This window comes from Heloderma suspectum, chromosome 2 (assembly GCF_057233095.1).
Source record: "Heloderma suspectum isolate Gila_16-S chromosome 2, 16-S_ref, whole genome shotgun sequence".
NCBI lineage: Eukaryota > Metazoa > Chordata > Lepidosauria > Squamata > Helodermatidae > Heloderma > Heloderma suspectum.
In genome coordinates, this window is record NC_139459.1 from 78,367,292 (window position 1) to 78,385,705 (window position 18,414).

The 18,414-nt window shown below is 45.2% G+C and overlaps 1 protein-coding gene across 20 annotated transcripts in view; it reads left to right on the top strand.

Annotated features, from left to right (window-relative positions):
- Positions 1–18,414, top strand: part of PRR16 (proline rich 16) — a 197,471-nt gene that overhangs the window by 79,437 nt on the left and 99,620 nt on the right. Inside the window, exons 2-3 of one of the 20 annotated variants that reach the window (XR_014787712.1) lie at positions 4,536–4,602; positions 7,407–10,719. The exons of the other annotated variants lie outside the window; for them this stretch is intronic. The gene's annotated coding sequence lies outside the window, so the exon portion shown is untranslated. The remainder of the gene's footprint in view (positions 1–4,535; positions 4,603–7,406; positions 10,720–18,414) is intronic. 20 annotated transcript variants of the gene reach the window in all.

Genomic DNA, 18,414 nt, shown 5'->3' on the forward strand with positions numbered 1-18,414 from the left:
ACTCGAGGCCCCAGGAACTTGGCGAGTTGCCTGCACTCACCCCAGGCCCATCTGGCGAGCGCCTACCATTTGCCACTTTTTTTTTTTTAAGGACAAAAGGGAGCTTAAAAATGTGCACATTTAAATATGTGCAGTTTCTTTTAGCTCCCTTTTTTCAGAAAAAAAAACACGTCAGCAAAATGGCTGGTGCTCACTGGATGGGGCCTGGGTGAGTGTGGAGAGCATCTGGGGGAGTGCCTGCAACAGGGTGCTTCCTCCTCTTCCTCCTGCCTGGTCGGCTCTCAAGGACAGCTGACCAGGCAGCAGCAGGAGGAGGCGTGGGGCACACCCCAGCACACCCCGGCCTCTAGCCCTCTCTTGCTTGTGAGCAGGAGGCGGCTAGTGGATGGGGTGCTGTATCCTCTTCTTCCTGCCTGGTCGGCTGTCAAGGACTGTCAGGATTGATTCTGAGCGCAGGGAGATAGTTAGCAGCTCAGATTCAGAAGAGGAGCAGCCAGAACTGGGGGAGATTTTTTCACAGGCCAGTTCAGATATGGGTAGGTGTGCTTCTCAGATTACCAGCTTCCAGATGGCTGGGCATGAAGCTTCCTCCTTGCCCCCCTCTGGGGGAAACAGCGAGGAGGAGGAGGAGGGGCTTGAGGTCTGTGATCTAAGGGACGCCAGGCGGAGACGCAGAGCTAAGAGGGAAGTGTCAGCTTAGACATTTGAACCAGTTAGCGATGTGTGAGAGGGTACGCAGGGGAGCAGCAGGCAAAGGGCGCAACCTCCCTCTCTGAGTTAGACTAGTCAGACAGCAGCCGTTTTCAAACTGCAGGCAACTATCGTTTATTCCTGTTTGAATCCCCTGGAGGCATTCCTTTGTAGCCAGAGAGTCTTCGAGGATTTCAATCTGTAATGAACCTGAGAACAATGAATTAAAGGTGTGAGACTGAAGCCTCTCTTTTTGTGTGTTGCGAGTGCTGGAGGAAAGTGGGGGGCAAGGGAACCCTGACAAGGACAGCTGACCAGGCAGCCAAGTCTGAGCTGTTCCCTGGAATTCAGTGAGCTGGGGGTGAGGGGCTGGGCATGAGGGATTTTGCTGGCCTTCTGGACTACGTTGGGTGCTCGTGACATCCCTAACGATATGCCAAGCCGCAGCTTGGAGTAAAAAGTACAGATGTGTCCATTTTCAGCACATTTTAACTTGCTGTACCTGTGATAGTTCTTATTGGATTACTTAGACATTTTGAACAACTGTATAACTCATTGTGTAGGTCATGGGTGCCAAATTTCACATTATTAGGTAAACAGGTTTCATTTTAATGAGCACTAGAAGTTTAAAGCATATAATGGCATAACCCTTTTTCTTTTGTGACTCACCTTAACTAAAGGGGTACTCCCGTGCCCCTTTATTGAGGTAAATGGCAGGTTCCCCTTCCTCACTCAATAAATAAGCTGTGATTGGAGAGGGAGGGAGGGAGGGAGAGAGATACTAAACATTCCTGGGTATATCATTAGTCCCACAATCATTAAATGTAAAGAAGGTTATTTTAAAGACTAAATGAAATGGAAGTTCAAAGAAAAAAAAAGTTTTCCACCTACTCCAATATAAGAAGAATAGAAAGTCATCACTATTTTAGGTGACAACATTTTGGTCCTTCAGGAAATGTGAGTGTAAAAAGGTCACCAACATTTTTTCAAAGGCACTTTTGAAGAGGGTCTTTTTGTTTTTGTTTTTGTACTTAAACTGCTCTTTCTCCCTAAAATATCACCAGTCTTCCTGAAATTGTCCAGGAATTTCTTAGGGATGGCAGAGAATTCCGCACCGGATCTCAGTGAGGCCGAATGCCAGTGCATTCGGCCCCCCGAACGCCGTGTCGGAACGGCCTGCCCCCCCGCCCCCCCGCAGATGCGCCCCGGGACGAGACTTACCTGGGGCAGATCTTCCGGGCGGCGGTGGCTCCGGTGGCGGCTCTGGCGGTGGCGGTGGCTGCGGTGGCCGGTCTTCCGACCAGCTGCCGCCGCCGCCATTTCCAGTGTTAAAAAAAAAAAAAAGACGTGATAGGCTATGTAAAGATTTATGTAGCCTATCATGGCTAGGTTAAAAACAACAACAACAACAACAACGTGATAGGCTATGTAAATCTTTACGTAGCCTATCACGTCTGACTTTAAAAAAACAACAATGTGCGTACAGAAATGGGGGCGGCTAAGGCCGCCGCCATTTGCGTTCCTTATTTTGACCCGTCTTAGTCTACGTAAATATTTACGTAGAGTAAGACGGCCAAAATAAGGAACGCAAATGGCGGCAGCCGTAGCCGCTGCCATTTGCGTATGCGCGTTTTGTTTTTTAAAGTCAGACGTGATAGGCTACGTAAAGATTTACGTAGCCTATCTCAGCTGACTACAGGGACGCAAACAGCGGTGGCTACAGCCGTTGCCATTTGCATCCCTGCTAGCCAGCGGCCGGATGTCTGGCTGCTGGAGGAGCCGTCTGGCGGCTCCGTGGGATCCCCACGGAGCGGAGCCGTCCGGCCAGGATTCCGGGGGGGAGGCGCTCCGTGCCTCCCCCCCCAACGAGTTTTCCGGGGGGAGGGACGGAGCACCTCCCACCCCCCAGTGGAACCCGGCGGAGACAGGTAAGGGCAATTTCGTACATCCCTAGAATTTCTTTCTGACAGCTGAAAATATCAGAATGATTGGTCAAACCATTTCAATTTTATAAAGGTCAGAACAACACACCCACCCTGATCACCCCTTAACATGATATGATATTCAGTTTATAGATGGTCCTTAACATAGCCATCACTTCTGTGACAGCCATAATCCAGAGCCGGTCCTGACACACAGCAAGGTGAAGTGATGTGCCATAGGTAGCACCATTAGTGGAGATAAACAAAGACATGAATTGGTGTCTGAATGGTGCAGAAAGACTTTTTAAAGTGTTGGCCATTGCAGGGGTTGGGTGACACCATTTGGACTTCACTTCATGCAGGAAAATGTCTTGGGCCAGCATTGTTCATATCACAGAATCATAGAATAGTAGGGTTGGAAGGGGCCCACAAGGCCATTGAGTCCAACCCCCTGCTCAATGCAGGAATCCAAGTCAGAGCATCCCCAACAGATGGCTGTCCAGACTCATCTTGAATGCCTCCAGTGTGGGAGAGCCCACCACCTCCCTAGGTAACTGGTTCCATTGTCGTATTGCTCTAACCGTCAGGAAGTTTTTCCTGATGTTCAGCTGGAAACTGGCTTCCTGTAACTTGAGCCCATTATTCCGTGTCCTGCATTATGGGATGATCGAGAAGAGATTCTGGCCTTCGTCTCTGTGACAACCGTTCAAGTACTTGAGAAGCATGATCATATCTCCCTTCAGTCTTCTCTTCTCAAGGCTTAACATGCCCAGTTCTTTCAGTCTCTTCTCATAGGGCTTTGTTTCCAGTCCCCTGATCATCTTCGTTGCCCTCCTCTGAACCCTCTCCAGTTTGTCTGCATCCTTCTTAAAAGTGCGGTACCCAGAATTGGACACAGTACTCCAGATGAGGCCCAAACAGTGCTGAGTAGAGGGAAACTAGTACTTCCCAGGATTTTGAAGCTATGCTTCTATTAATGCAGCCCAAAGTAGCATTTGCCTTTTTTGCAGCCATATCACATTGTTGGCTCATATTTAGCTCGTGATCTACAACAATTCCAAGATCCTTCTTGCTTGTAGTGTTGTTGAGCCATGTATCCCCCATCTTGTAAGTGTGCATTTGGTTTCTTTTTCATAGGTGCAGAACTTGGCATTTATCCCTATTAAATTTCATTCTGTTGTTTTCTGCCCAGCGCTCTAGTCTATCAAGATCACTTTGAATTTTGTTTCTGTCTTCCAAGTTATTATCTATCCTGCCCAATTTTGTGTCATCTGCAAATGTGATCGGCGTTCCCTGCACCTCCTCCTCTAAGTCATTAATACAAATGTTGAAGAGCACTGGGCCCAGGACTGAGCCCTGCGGTACCCCGCTCGTTACCTCTGCCCAGTTTGAGAAGATCCCACTGATAAGCACTCTTTGAGTCCAGTTCTGTAGCCAACTGTGGAAAGCTTTGCTGAATTGGAGGTATTATGTCCACAGCATTCCAACAGTCCACAAAGGAGGTTACCTGATCAAAAAATGAGATCAGATTAGTCTGGCAGGATTTGTTCTTGACAAATCCATGTTGGCTTTGAGTAATCACTGCATTGTTCTCAAGGTGCTTACAGATGGATTGCATTTCCCCATTTTCCTCTGACATTTCCCCCCGTGGTGAGTTTGTAAAATCCTGTGTGTATATTAGGGATGTACAAAATGACTTACCTGTTTCGTTTTGTACATCCACGGTGGGGGGAGAGGCGCTCTGTCCCTCCCCCCAAAATCCTTGACAGCCGGCTCCGCTCCGCAGCGACTCCATGGAGCTGCCGGCCAGGGCACCTCGCAGCGACATCCGGCCACTGCTGGGCTGGGCGGGGATGCAAATGGTGGCCACCATAGCCGCTGCCATTTGCGTTCCCTGTTTTTTTTTTTTTTTTGCCATGATAGGCTACGTGAATGCGAATGGCGGCCACAGACGCTGACGCCATTCGCAGAGCAGCGCGAATGGCAGCAGGTGAGTGCTCTGTTTTGTGTGCCTTTTGCAGGGTGGGGGCGTGGGGGGCTTCGTTCTGCCATGGTTTTCGGGGGGCCGAATGCACTGGCATTCGGCCTCACCGAGATCCGTGGCGGAATATATATGTGTGTGTGTGTGGGGGGTGGCTTGGGAAAAATGGTGGGGGGAATGTTTAATATCCCCTTCCTAGTGCACAGTGGTCCTGATCTGAATTGGGGCTGCATGCACTTACACCAGTGCAAATTAAAAGTTAACCTTGAGCTATACACTACACAAAAAACATAATTTGTAGTTTGGATCTAATCTATTCCATCTGCTGGCATTTCCTTTTTATACAGCCCTTTGAAATAAAATTTTGTAGCTGTGTTTGCTGCTTTTGTCCCAGAGCTCAGCAAGGATTTGAGTTTCAAGTTATTGCTGTATTCAGGGATTACAGTTCAGCAGAAGAGAGCGGGGTCATTTGTGAAAACCTCTGGCTCAGAGGTGCAGATTGAACCTCTTTCAGCCTAAGGGCCAAATTCAATTTAGGAGAAACATTCCACAGAAGATGGGGCTGAGGATAAATGGGGTAGGCTGAAGGCAAGAGGATTGGAGACAAAATACTAGCATGTTGTAGGTTAAAGCTCATACTGCCAGTAATAAGGTTTAGGAGAGGTACTTTAACTAGTTGTGTGCCAAAATTTTCTCCCACATTTTTTTCAACCATTCTCATTCAATTTTATAGAAGAGAAATTGCTTTTGAAAAGGAATTCAAAGGAGGAGCATCCTGAGCAGCCTGTAGCTTCCTCAGCTTCCCACACTTCAGTTAAAGCCATCATGAGGAAGACGTTGTGAGGCAATTCCTCCCATGGGGCTTTTTTCAATTCAGGAAGTGCAGGTGGCCTGGGAGTCTGCATAGCAATGAAAAAGATGTGTAATTGAGAGAGAATACACACACAGCATGCTCGGCCACCTCGCAGTGATTAGGTAAGATCAAAAATGCCACCAAAAGAAATTCAAAATTCTGCCTTAGAAAAGTAGAAGCCTCAACATAGGTGAAGCTGTTGCCCCTTGCACTAGCAGTGCAATAAACCAAAAGCCCTGAGGAAAAAAGAAAGAAGCTGTGCTACAACCCCTGCCAATAGTGAGCCCTACCTGTGAGAAAGGGGCAATCTACATTACAACTTTAAACTGGTTTCAAGCCTGTTTTTAGTGATTACAGCTACCAAATACAGGAATTCTGGAAAATGTAGCTCTAGGAAGAAGGGCCGCTTGGGCAGGGGACAGGGATCTCTAGCAAAGAATTCTCAGTACCCTCATGAAACTTCAGGATCCCTTTAGATAAACCAGTTTGAAACCAGTTTAAAGTTGTAATGTAGATTGGCTCAAAAACTGTTAGAGAATTCCCCCCCCCCCCCGCCTAGGAGAAATTTGGTGAAATTGTCCCCCCATTTCCTCTGCCCACAAATAGGATGGAGAATTTTGAGAAGCCATTTGTGCACAACTCTAATTTTAACCTTCTAGAATGGGGGAAAACTGAACAAAAGATTTGAACTCCAGGCCTGAGGTTCTACACCCCTGTTTTAATGAGAGAAGTGTTGGCATTCTGTTGAAATTTACAAAGGAAGGCAACTTGTTACACAGATGTTATTATTTTCCTGCTCTGAAGAGTTTGGTGTATCTGTGTGTGTGTGCGTGTGTGCATGCGTGTGTGCATGCACATGCACCGTCTCCATGATATCCCCAAGTAACTCTTTCTGAGAAATACATAATATTGCTGTCTGTATCAGAAGTTCCCCATAGCTACATATTGTCTCTCAAACAAATACTGTTGCAGAGAGAATGTACACAAATCTGTTTCTAAGTACTCAATGCTGTGTACAGACAGTGCAGCAAAAGTGGCCTTTTATATACTGGTAAAAGCAAGGCTACCCCGGAAACTAGACACGATGTCTGAGATCAGCTGTTTTTGAGAAAATGAATGATCAAGGATGGCATAGCCATAAAAAATGTGTCTGGAGAAAAAGATGTTGAATAATTCACAGAGGTCTCAGAATTGTTGTGGGACCTTACTGATAATTATTCAGTAACTTTCTGCCCCTATGTAAACAAAAGTACATTAAGCTGGCACTGTGAAATATTTTGTTAATTATTTCACAAGAAATGTAAAAGCCCTGAGGACTCCTTGTTGATTTCAAATGAGAGTTCTTCTCCCCCCACCCCCCAGTGGCATGACTACTCCTCTTCCCAGAATCACATTACAATCACCATATAGTGATCACAATAAGATTTTGTTTTCAAGAAGAATATTTTTAAAAATGGAAAAGGCTGCTAGAGATTAATGAAAGCCAAAGGCTAGTATAAGAAAGAACTATGTTTTATTATGACATTCAAAACAGTGGTGTGAAAGATATAGTATATTCAAAATGAGACCCTCAGAGGGTGGCCACTGATCAGTCTCTTAAGGGTTCAAGCCTCATAAAAGATGCACAGTCCAGCACATCTTGCATTGCAAAACAAGGCTTATTTGGTCACCATAACCTCAGAGAAGAAGGTTAGAGTAGCAAGGGCATGAATTAAACCTTCTTTTGTATTTGAAAAAACTGCAAAATATTTGCTGTGGTAGCAATTACACATTGGGGATGCTTATAGAATTCTCCCCATTGCAATGTATCCCTGGATTACTTGGTTTACTTTTTAGAGAGGCACCAACTAGTTTGCTATCTGCTGTTCTTCCTTTTTTTCTTTCTTTCTGGATTTTGTTCAGACTGCTGCTCATGTAGTTTGTGTAACAGTTTTAAATGTGTATCTTATTTTTCTTACAGGTTATCAATGTACACCAGCACAAATGTGTGTAGATTAAATCAAAACACAAAGAAGTATTGTGGTGTGATTGCATCCTTTTTGCACTTTAATTTGTAAACTGCATGTGCTCTAATTCGAGAATCAATTTTAGAAATTCTCCAAGCTAAATTGGAAAATAGGTGGAGCAGAATGCGGAATAGACCAAAACCACAACATACTAACAACAGAATGGGGAAATCCACTCATCCCTAAAATCTATGCATGTTTCACATTTCTTCAGCACTACTAGAAACCACTTCAGCAAAGGAGATCGTTACCTTGTCGTGGTGCTGGAGCTTGAGCACCTCAATGATGTCATGAGCTAAACCGTGAAGGGACACCCAAGACGGGAAGGTCATGGCAGAGAGGTCAGACTAAATACGATCCCTGGGGAAGGAAACGGCAACCCACCCCAGTATTCTTGCCATGAAAACTAAATGGATCAGTACAACCAGAGATATGTCGATATACCATCGGAAGATGGGATTCCCAGGTCGGAAGATGGTCAAAATGCTACTGGGCAGGAACAGAGGATAAGTTCAACTAGCCCCAGATGTGATGACACAGCTAGGTCAAAGCTGAAAGGACGGCTAGCAGCCGACGGTGCTGGTGGTGAACGACGAATCCGATGTTCTAAAGATCAACGCACCATAGGAACCTGGAATGTAAGATCTATGAGCCAGGGCAAATTGGATGTGGTTACTGGGGAGATGTCAAGATTAAATATAGACATTTTGGGTGTCAGTGAACTGAAATGGACTGGAATGGGCCACTTCACATCAAATGACCACCAGATCTACTACTGTGGACAAGAGGACCACAGAAGAAATGGAGTAGCCTTCATAATTAATAATAAAGTGGCTAAAGCAGTGCTTGGATACAACCCAAAAAATGACAGAATTATCTCAATTCAAATTCAGGGTAAGCCATTTAACATCACAGTGATCCAAATACACGCCTCAACCACAGATGCTGAAGAAGCAGAAGTAGATCAGTTCTATGAGGATCTGCAGCACCTACTGGATAGTATGCCAAAAAAAGATGTTATTTTCATTATAGGAGACTGGAATGCTAAGGTGGGTAGTCAAACGACACCTGGAATTACAGGCAAGCATGGTCTAGGAGAACAGAATGAAGCAGGACATAAACTGATAGAATTTTGCCAAGACAACTCACTGTGCATAACAAACACTCTCTTCCAACAACCTAAGAGACGACCTTATACATGGACTTCACCAGACAGTCGACACTGAAATCAGATTGACTACATCCATTGTAGCCAAAGGTGGTGGACATCTATGCAGTTGGTAAAAACAAGACCTGGAGCTGATTGTAGTTCAGATCACGAACTTCTTACTGCACAATTTAGAATCAGACTAAAGAGAATAGGGAAGACTCACAAATCAGTTAGATATGAGCTCACTAATATTCCTCATGAATATGCAGTGGAGGTGAAGAATAGATTGAAGGGACTAGATTTAGTAGATAGGGTCCCGGAAGAACTATGGACAGAAGTTCGCAACATTGTTCAGGAGGCGGCAACAAAAAATGTCCCAAAGAAAAAGAAAACCAAGAAGGCAAGATGGCTGACTGCTGAGACACTGGAAGTAGCCCAAGAAAGAAGGAAAGCAAAAGGCAACAGTGAAAGGGGGAGATATGCCCAATTAAATGCAAAATTCCAGAGGTTAGCCCAAAGAGATAAGGAATTATTTTTAAACAAGCAATGCACGGAAGCGGAAGAAGATACTAGAATAGGAAGGACAAGAGACCTCTTCCAGAAAATTAGGAACATCGGAGGTAAATTTCAGGCAAAAATGGGTGTGATCAAAAACAAAGATGGAAGGACCTAACAGAAGCAGAAGAGATCAAGAAAAGGTGGCAAGAATATACGGAAGATCTGTATAGGAAGGATAATAATATCGGGGATAGATTTGATGGTGTGGTCAGTGAGCTAGAGCCAGACATCCTGAAGAGTGAGGTTGAATGGGCCTTAAGAAGCATTGCTAATAAGGCAGCAGGAGATGATGGTATCCCAGCTGAACTGTTTAAAATCTTGCAAGATGATGCTGTCAAGGTGATGCATACCATATGCCAGCAAATTTGGAAAACGCAAGAATGGCCAACAGATTGGAAAAAAATCAACTTATATCCCCATACCAAAAAAGGGAAGCACCAAAGAATGTTCAAACTATCGAACAGTGGCACTTATTTCACATGCCAGTAAGGTAATGCTCAAGATCTTGCAAGGTAGACTCCAGCAATTCATGGAACAAGAATTGCCAGAAGTACATGCTGGGTTTAGAAAAGGCAGAGGAACTAGAGACCAAATTGCCAATATCTGCTGGATAATGGAGAAAGCCAGGGAGTTTCAGAAAAACATCTATTTCTGTTTTATTGACTATTCTAAAGCCTTTGACTGTGTGGATCATCACAAACTGTGGCAAGTTCTTGGTGGTATGGGGATACCAGGTCATCTTGTCTGCCTCCTGAGGAATCTGTATAATGACCAAGTAGCAATGGTAAGAACAGATCATGGAACAACGGACTGGTTTAAGACTGGGAAAGGAGTATGGTGTCAGGGTGGACACTGAGCCCATAGAATCCCAGAGTAGTTCTGATTCGGAGGAAGAGCAGTCGCTCCTGGGAGAGGAGTGCGCCCCTTTTTCCCAGGGCCCGCAGCTGACAGAGATTCCTCCCACCAACATTCCTAGATTAGAAAGCAGTCCAGAGAGTGACCCAGCACCGATAGCAGACTGGTTGGATGCGCGGCACAGACGCAGAGAGTGGTGCCAAATGGAGAGCGCGGAAAGGAGGCGTAGCGCCCGGTTGGCGCTCAAAGAACAGTTGCGCCCAGAGGATTCAAGGGAAAAGGGGAGGGATTCTCCCTAGTCCTTATATTCAGGGGTCTGCCAGTAATTGCCTTTCAAACGGGGACCAGCTGTTCCAACTTAGGGCATAGGGATGCTGCTGCTCAGATCTAGTTGCTACCTGTAGAGTTATTAAGTTGTAAAAGAAGAATAAAGCTTTGAAAAGAATCCCTTTGTCTGTGTCGGGACTTGGCTACTGGATTAGACTGAGAGAGCCCTCCAAGAAGCCCTTGACATACGTCAGGGTTGTATACTTTCACCCTACCTATTCAACCTGTACGCAGAACACATCATGTGACGTGCTGGGCTTGATGAAGCCAAGGCTGGAGTTAAAATCACTGGAAGAAACAATAACAATCTCTGATATGAAGATGATACTACTTTGATGGCTGAAAGCGAGGAGGAGCTGAGGAACCTCATGACGAAGGTGAAAGAAGAAAGTGCAAAAGCTGGGTTGCAGTTAAACCTCAAAAAAACCCAAGATTATGGCAAGCAGCTAGGGGTGCACAAAAGTCACTTACCTGGTCTCGCAGCTTGCTTCGCAGTGGGGGGGAGGCGCTTCGCTGCTCTCCCTGAAGTTCAGGCCAGGGGGGGAGGCTTCCCTCCTCGCCCAGCCGAAATTCAGGCCGGGGGGGAGGCTTCCCGCCTCGCCCGGCTGAAATTCAGGCCGGGGAGAAGCGCCCCGTCTCCCAGGCCGCGAACTTCAAAAGAAAAACAAACAAACAAAAAAACGCCCCTGTGATAGGCTATGTAACGATTAACGTAGCCTATCACGGCTAGATCTGCAAAGTCAGCCGTGATAGGCTACGTTAATCATCACATAGCCTATCACGGGTGACTTTGAAAAAAAAAAAGCGCGTACGCAAATGGCGGCCCCCATAGGGAGCCGCCATTCGCATTCCTTATTTGGTCCCTGTAGTCTATGTAAAGATTTACGTAGACTACGTCGAAAATAAGGGCAACGCTATTTGTGTTGTCCTTATTTTCACCGTAGTCTATGTAAATCTTTATGTAGACTACAGGGATCAAATAAGGAACGCGAATGGCGGCTCCCTATGGGGGCCGCCATTAGCCGTACATGCTTTTTTTTTTTTAAAGTCACCCGTGATAGGCTACGTGATGATTAACGTAGCCTATCACGGCTGACTTTGCAAATCTAGCCATGATAGGCTACGTTAATCGTTACGTAGCCTATCACAGGGGCGTTTTTTTTTTTTTACTTTGCTTGTAATGGCGGCGACGGCAGCCGGTTGAAAGACCAGCTGCTGCCCCCGCCCCTGACGAAGACCTGCCGAACCGCCGCCGGGACCCGCCGCCGGGAGGGACGTTCGTGAAAGGTAAGTCCCATCCTGGGGGGGGCGGGGGGCAGAGAAGTTCTCCCTGAACAACCTTCGGAGGACCGAATGCGTTGGCGCTCGGCCCCCTGAAGTTTCAGGGATAAATTCTCCCCCTTCCCTACAAGCAGCTTGATTGATAACTGGCAAATAGAGGGAGAAAATGTGGAGGCAGTGACAGACTTTGTCTTTCTAAGCGCAAAGATTACTGCAGATGCTGACTGCAGCCAGAAAATCAGAAGACGTTTACTTCTTGGGAGGACAGCAATGACAAATCTTGATAAAATAGTGAAGAGCAGAGACATCACACTGACAACAAAGATCCACATAGTTAAAGCAATGGTATTCCCCATAGTAACCTATGGCTGCAAGAGCTGGACCATAAGGAAGGCTGAGCGAAGGAAGATAGATGCTTTTGAACTGTGGTGCTGGAGGAAAATGCTGAGAGTGCCTTGGACTGCAAGAAGATCAAACCAGTCCATACTCCAGGAAATGAAGCCAGACTGCTCACTTGAGGGAATGATATGAAAGGCAAAACTGAAGTACTTTGGCCACATCATGAGAAGACAGAATACCCTGGAGAAGATGCTGATGCTAGGGAAAGTGGAAGGCAAAAGGAAGAGGGCCCGACCAAGGGCAAGATGGATGGATGATATTCTAGAGGTGACGGACTCGACCTTGGGGGAGCTGGGGGTAGTGACGGCTGACAGGAAGCTCTGGCGTCGGCTGAAGAGTCTCCGTGAAGTCACCAAGAGTCAGAAGTGACTGAACAAATAAACAACAACAAGTAGAAACCAAGTTCCAATCCAGGTTCAGTCTGGCTTAAAGTAATACAGTAAACACTAGGGATGGCGGAGAATTTCTCCACGAATCTTCGGGAGGCCGAGCGCCAAGGCATTCGGCCCCCCGAAAGTGTTGGGGAAATTCTCCGCCAGCCCCCCGCCCCCCCCCCAGGATGGGACTTACCTTCAGCGAATGTCCCTCTCGGCGGCGGGTCCTGGCGGCGTTTCGGCGGGGGCGGGGGCGGCCGCCAGTCTCCCGACCAGCTGCCGCCGCCGCCATTACAAAATAAAAAAGTAAAAAAAACCACACACACACACACACCTGTGATAGGCTACATGACGATTTACGTAGCCTATCACAGCTAGATTTCCAAAGTCAGCCGTGATAGGCTACGTAAATTGTCACGTCGCCTATCACGGGTGAGTTTGGTAATCTAGCCGTGATAGGCTATGTTAATCGTTACGGAGCCTATCACGGGTTTGTTTTTTTACTTTTTCTTTTGCAGCCGGGGAGACGGGGCGATTCTCCCCGGCCTGAATTCAGGCCGGGCGAGGCAGGACGCCTCCCCCCCCCTCACCTGAACTTCGGGGGGAGAAGCGAAGCGCCTCCCCTCCACCGCAAAAAAAGCTGCGGGACAAGGTAAGTCCCTTTCGTACATCCCTAGTAAACACCAAATGTCTTAGATGACCCACATCCATCTGGTATACAGAGAGCAAGCTCTGTAAGTATTCCTGAATGCTCCATGCATCCATCTATGGTACAGAATAGCCTTCCTCAAGCTGGTGTCTCCAGATGTCTTGGACTACACTTTATATCCCATCCAGAATGGTGGCCATATTGGGAAAGATGGGAGTTGTAGTTCAGTATTTCTGAAGGCACCATGCCAGGGAAGGTGGCTGTAGAGCATGGTCTTAAGTATTTCTGAATGTTCTGGAAGTTATCAGCCTTAGGGTGCAATCCTATATAGATAGGTGGCTGCCTCTGAAGTCGGAAGTGTCCGCCTATCCAAAGCAAGGCAGGAGAAACATGGGGGGGGGATAATTCCCTCCGCACCTCTCCTGCCTTGCTTTTTCTGCTAGACATCCGTTTTCGGGCTCCAAGGTCGGTTTCCAGAAAACAGTATATCCTATGGCTGTCTAGCCGCTGTCTAGTGGCCATAGGATTGCTCCCTTAATAATTCAAACATTCTTTTAGCTTTCCTGCATCTGTGCATAATTCAAAAGATAGTCAAATAATAATTCTTTTCTCTAGAGCTCCCAAACATCTCAATTTCTCAATGGCTGATGTAACTCTTCTAGAGATTAATCTCCTACAAACACTATTTTATTTGTCTTCAAACAGGTTCAGCTATGTTTACCAAATAATGCTTTGTAGTTTCAAATCAGACACCAGAATTTGGGCTTTTATATAAGTGATACAGATAAGGAACAGTGTTATTAGTCTAGACATCACATGCTTCAGAGTACAAGATCTATATAGTATATGAGATACGAGACTGGGAAGGTAACAACAATGTCAACATATAATATGAACAGCCCTTTTGTTTTTCCAATTTCTTGCTTCCTTTTTTCCCACCTCATCCTGAACGTTTGTGGTAGGTGATCATGGGGCCTGTCTGTCTGTCTGTCTGTCTCTCTCTCTCCTGTGTATCATATTCTCTCCTCTCCATGCTCAGATTTGCTGCAATGTGTACACAGAGCTCCTGTGTAAATGGGTTCTCCAGTAAATTTAGAGTGCAATCCTATGCATGTTTAGACAGAGAAAAGGCCTCCAACTCCCACCATTCCCAGCCAGCTTGGGGGCCTTTTCTCTGTCTAAACATGCATAGGATTGCACTCTAAGAGCCAGCATGGTGTAGTGGCTAGAGTGCTGGACTGGGAGCTGGGAGATCCGGGTTCTAGTCCCCACTCGGCCATGGAAGCTCACTGGGTGACTTTGGGCCAGTCACATACTCTCAGCCCAGCCTACCTCACAGAGTTGTTGTTGTGAGGATAAAATGGAGGAGGAGGAGGATTATGTACGCCACCTTGAGTTCCTTGGAGGAAAAAAGGTGGGATATAAATGTAATAAATAAATAAATAAACATGCATAGGGTTGTGCTCTTAGTGTGTATTTCTTTTGGACTGAATTTTGGATGTCGGTGTTAGCTGGAGTCCTGGGTTCATATTCAAAACTGACTGCTGGATTGGGATGATATTACAGCAAAACACTCTCTCATTTTTTAGCCTGGCAACAAAAAGCCATCCTCAATAAAGTGTGTGTGTGTTTGTTTGTTTTACACTCTGGTTTTTGGGTTGTTGTTTTTTTTACACTTTTTTACTCTTCAGAGAAGAGAATTACAAAACTATAGATCAGGTGGGAGATCTGAATCTACTTGGTAGATCTCTGGGCAAATTGCAGTAGAACAGCCAGGGTTTGTGACTTCCAACTGTTTAACAATAGCAATAACAAAATGACTCCCACCCCCCTAGTACATTGCTGAAATGAAGAAAGTTTGGGTTAAGTATGGGTACTTTTTTGTGTGGAAGGACTGTGAGCTCTGTTCTTTTCTGGTATCCAGAACAAATTCCTGGGAATACATTTTCAATGTATGTATTTTGGACCAGGCTCTGGTTGATGGATCATAGGATTCTAGTAAGTAGATTTCACAAACCTAAGGTCTGCCCAGCCTGGCTATAGATGCCAAGGAAACGTCTTGTTCTCTGGTGTTATCAAGAGGGTGTTCCTGGTTGAGCTGAGAGCTTGTGATGGCACACAATCTAGAGGTCATAAACAAGACCTGCTAAAGATAATTATTTCAGCCTTGGAATCATAGAATCACAGGGTTGGAAGGGACCTACAAGACCGTCGAATCCAACCCCCTGCTCAATGTAGGAAGCCTAATTCCCAGGCGGTCTCCCATCCAAGTAGCAACCAGGGCTGACCCTGCTTAACTTCCGAGATCAGATGAGATCGGGTGCATCCAGCCTTTTGCTCGATTCAGCTTCAGGCAGTTAGCGTGTATCCAGCCTCTGTTCATAGCTAGTAATTCAGTTAAAGGCAGTGGAATTATAGTGAGACTAAAATACGAAATTAAAATGATCAAATGACTGACATTGTTTCAGTACTCAGAATAAGTGGCTTGAGGATTTTGTACTTGGTTTATGACAAGTGTCCTGGTATTCAGAAACACAGATGGTCATGGACTATTTATTATAGAACATTTTAAGTAGGCACATTTCACTTATTGTGAGGAATTTCTCTTTCACAATCATGTGAATTCCTCTTAGGGTAGGATCAACATTAGAGTCCCTTTTATGTGTGAAGCACCATGGCACCAATATTTTTTCAAAATTCAATCATTGCTCTGGGGGTACACACTAACACATACAGCACAGCGTCCACTGTGTTTATAATGCAATTGAGTGCCATGCAGAGATGCATAGTGTGGTAATTCCAGGAGGAGTAGGAGAAGTTTGAACAGTCATGTCTGCTTTATCATTTTTATTTTTAGTGTATGTACATGCCAGAACCCTCAGTATAGTGTTGCAAATGTGAGTGAAATGGAAGAGCATGTTGCCATTTGAGTTTGCTTTTCTTTCTTTCTTTCTTTCTTTCTTTCTTTCTTTCTTTCTTTCTTTCTTTTTCTTTCTTTTTTGAATCCACTAACTGCATGTGCACCTTTGCTACTCTGCAGGAATGAATGTTTAAAAATAAAGTGTGGCTATACGCTGCTGTGCAGCTGTGTAGGCACACAGTGAGAAATAGCCAGCTAAAAAGTCAAAGAGGAGGAGGAAAAGACAGGGTGGCGGGAGGCCATGGTGCCATTTCCCCCCCTGCCTGTTAATCCTATGAAAAATTGAAAATCAATGTGAAGAAAGAGCAGGGAATGAAAAGAGCGGTGGGGGGGGGAGAGGAGGTGGAAGACATGGGTGTAGGGAAGAAGATGTGGGGAAACGTTGCAAAACAAATTCTATAGCTTTAAAGCTACTCATACAGGTAAGTTATAATCCCGTTAAAATGGCACACACATATCTTTGTAGCACGTGGAAACTAGAAGGACTGGAAATGTTGTCATTGTAGTTTGGGAAGGAATTGAATATTGAAGGATAAATAGCATCAGCACAACAGGTTGGGTTGTGCATCTTGTGTCTTCTGCACAAGCCAGACATTAGAATAGCAGGATAAAACACTTGTGTAATTGGCCTAGCTGAGATTGCAGGATTGGGACTTCTACACATGTTTGAATTTTAGTTGTTAAATATGCTACTAACAGGAGTGGGGCATGAATTAACCCAGAGCCTTTTGGTTTTGTGAAATAGAAGCAAATGGTTAGGTTTTTAAATTATTAATTATTACTGTACTTTACTGTCAGAGAGGGCTTTTTGTGGTCAAGCTCATTCCATCCTGTTTGCGCATGAGCTTGCGAGAATCCAAACATAAATGTGTACTTTTTTGCACTCATTTTTCCTAGTGTAGGCATCCACACATGCATTTTTTGTGCACATTTTTAAATGTACACATTTTCCCCAAGTACTTTATATTGCCGAAAGTGCAGTTTTGAGTGCACTTTCTCCTAATATTATTTCCCATATTTAATATTCCCACCTTTTTGTTCCTTATTAGCTATTTTGTGATGGTGTTGTTTGCTTCTGTTAAACAAATGCTAAATATACATTTTTTAAAGTTAAAACACCATTCTCAATAGAATGAAAGCTCTATCTATAGTCTGTATTTTGATTCAGTCAATATTTGTCCAACTCAACCAATATTTGGTTTCCTTGAATAGCAAACTGACAGAGAAGTGTAGACTTCTTGTATATAGGAACAACTTCATTTTTCTTTTAAAAAATGCCAGTTTGATCAGTTAGATAGATTTCAGCCTTTAAATTTGGGGTGTTATATGCCAAATCCAGTTTCTGTCACTGAGATGAGAGAAAAGGCCTGATTCAGCTGTTATAGCAGCAACAGTGGCTACTGGAAATACTGTACACAGCCACTGTAACATGCAAAAGCTGTTTACCAGTCTCATTGCATGGAGATTCTTCATGTCAGCCATCTTAACAAATGTGGAAACACTCCACTTGATCTCTATGTGATGTTACTCTTCCATGCTGCAGCAACTCTATGGAAGCATTTCCAGAGGAGGCTTCCATATAACTGCTATAACATTTAAGGGCACAATCCTATTCAGATAGGCGGCTGCCTCCGAACTCGGAGGTGACCGCCTATACAAAGCACAACAGGAGAAGCACGGAGGGGATCGTTCCATCCACACTTCTCCTGCCTTGCATTTTCAGCTAGACAGCCGATTGTGGCTGTCTAGCTGTGGGAGGGCTGAGTGTGGGAGGAGACATTGGATGTGTACGACATCCAATGTATGACACATTGGATGTATTGTACAAGCATTTCCGCCCTCCCCTCCTTGGAACACCCCCCAGAACACCCCTTTTTGGCTGTTCCATGCTCCTCTTGTGAGCACGTAGGATGGGACAGTTCTGTGCTGCCTTGGAGGCAGCGCGGAAGTGGGGTGAGGTGGTTCCCAGAAAACCAAATATCCTATGGCCATCTAGCCGCTGTCTAGCAGCCATAGGATTGCTCCCTAAAACAATCTAAAGAGCGACTTGAGAATGGATGGCAGAACATTTCCAACAACAAAGCTGTGAAAGGGTTTTTCTTCTTCATTAGAGCTTACTGATGTCCTAACAATCAGAATTTAGATGTTTGGCCAATATTTGGTCACGTATTGAAGGTCTACATCCTGTCATGGGTGATCTTGTTGGCCTGGTAATAAAGGTTAACCAGATAGCTAAATTATGGGTTTAGAAAAGTAACTTGTTTTTAGGGTTCATGACATTAGCTTCCCTGGGAAAACTGTGTGTCCAAGAGCTCCTGCTTCCAACATGCTGTAGAAGCATTACAGGTGCTGATAAAGGAGAAGGAAAGCCCCTCCCTCACCAGCACAGCATGGCCTTCATCTAAGAGGAGGGCAGAAGACAGCCTCAGAGGAGAGGGTGGACAGAGAG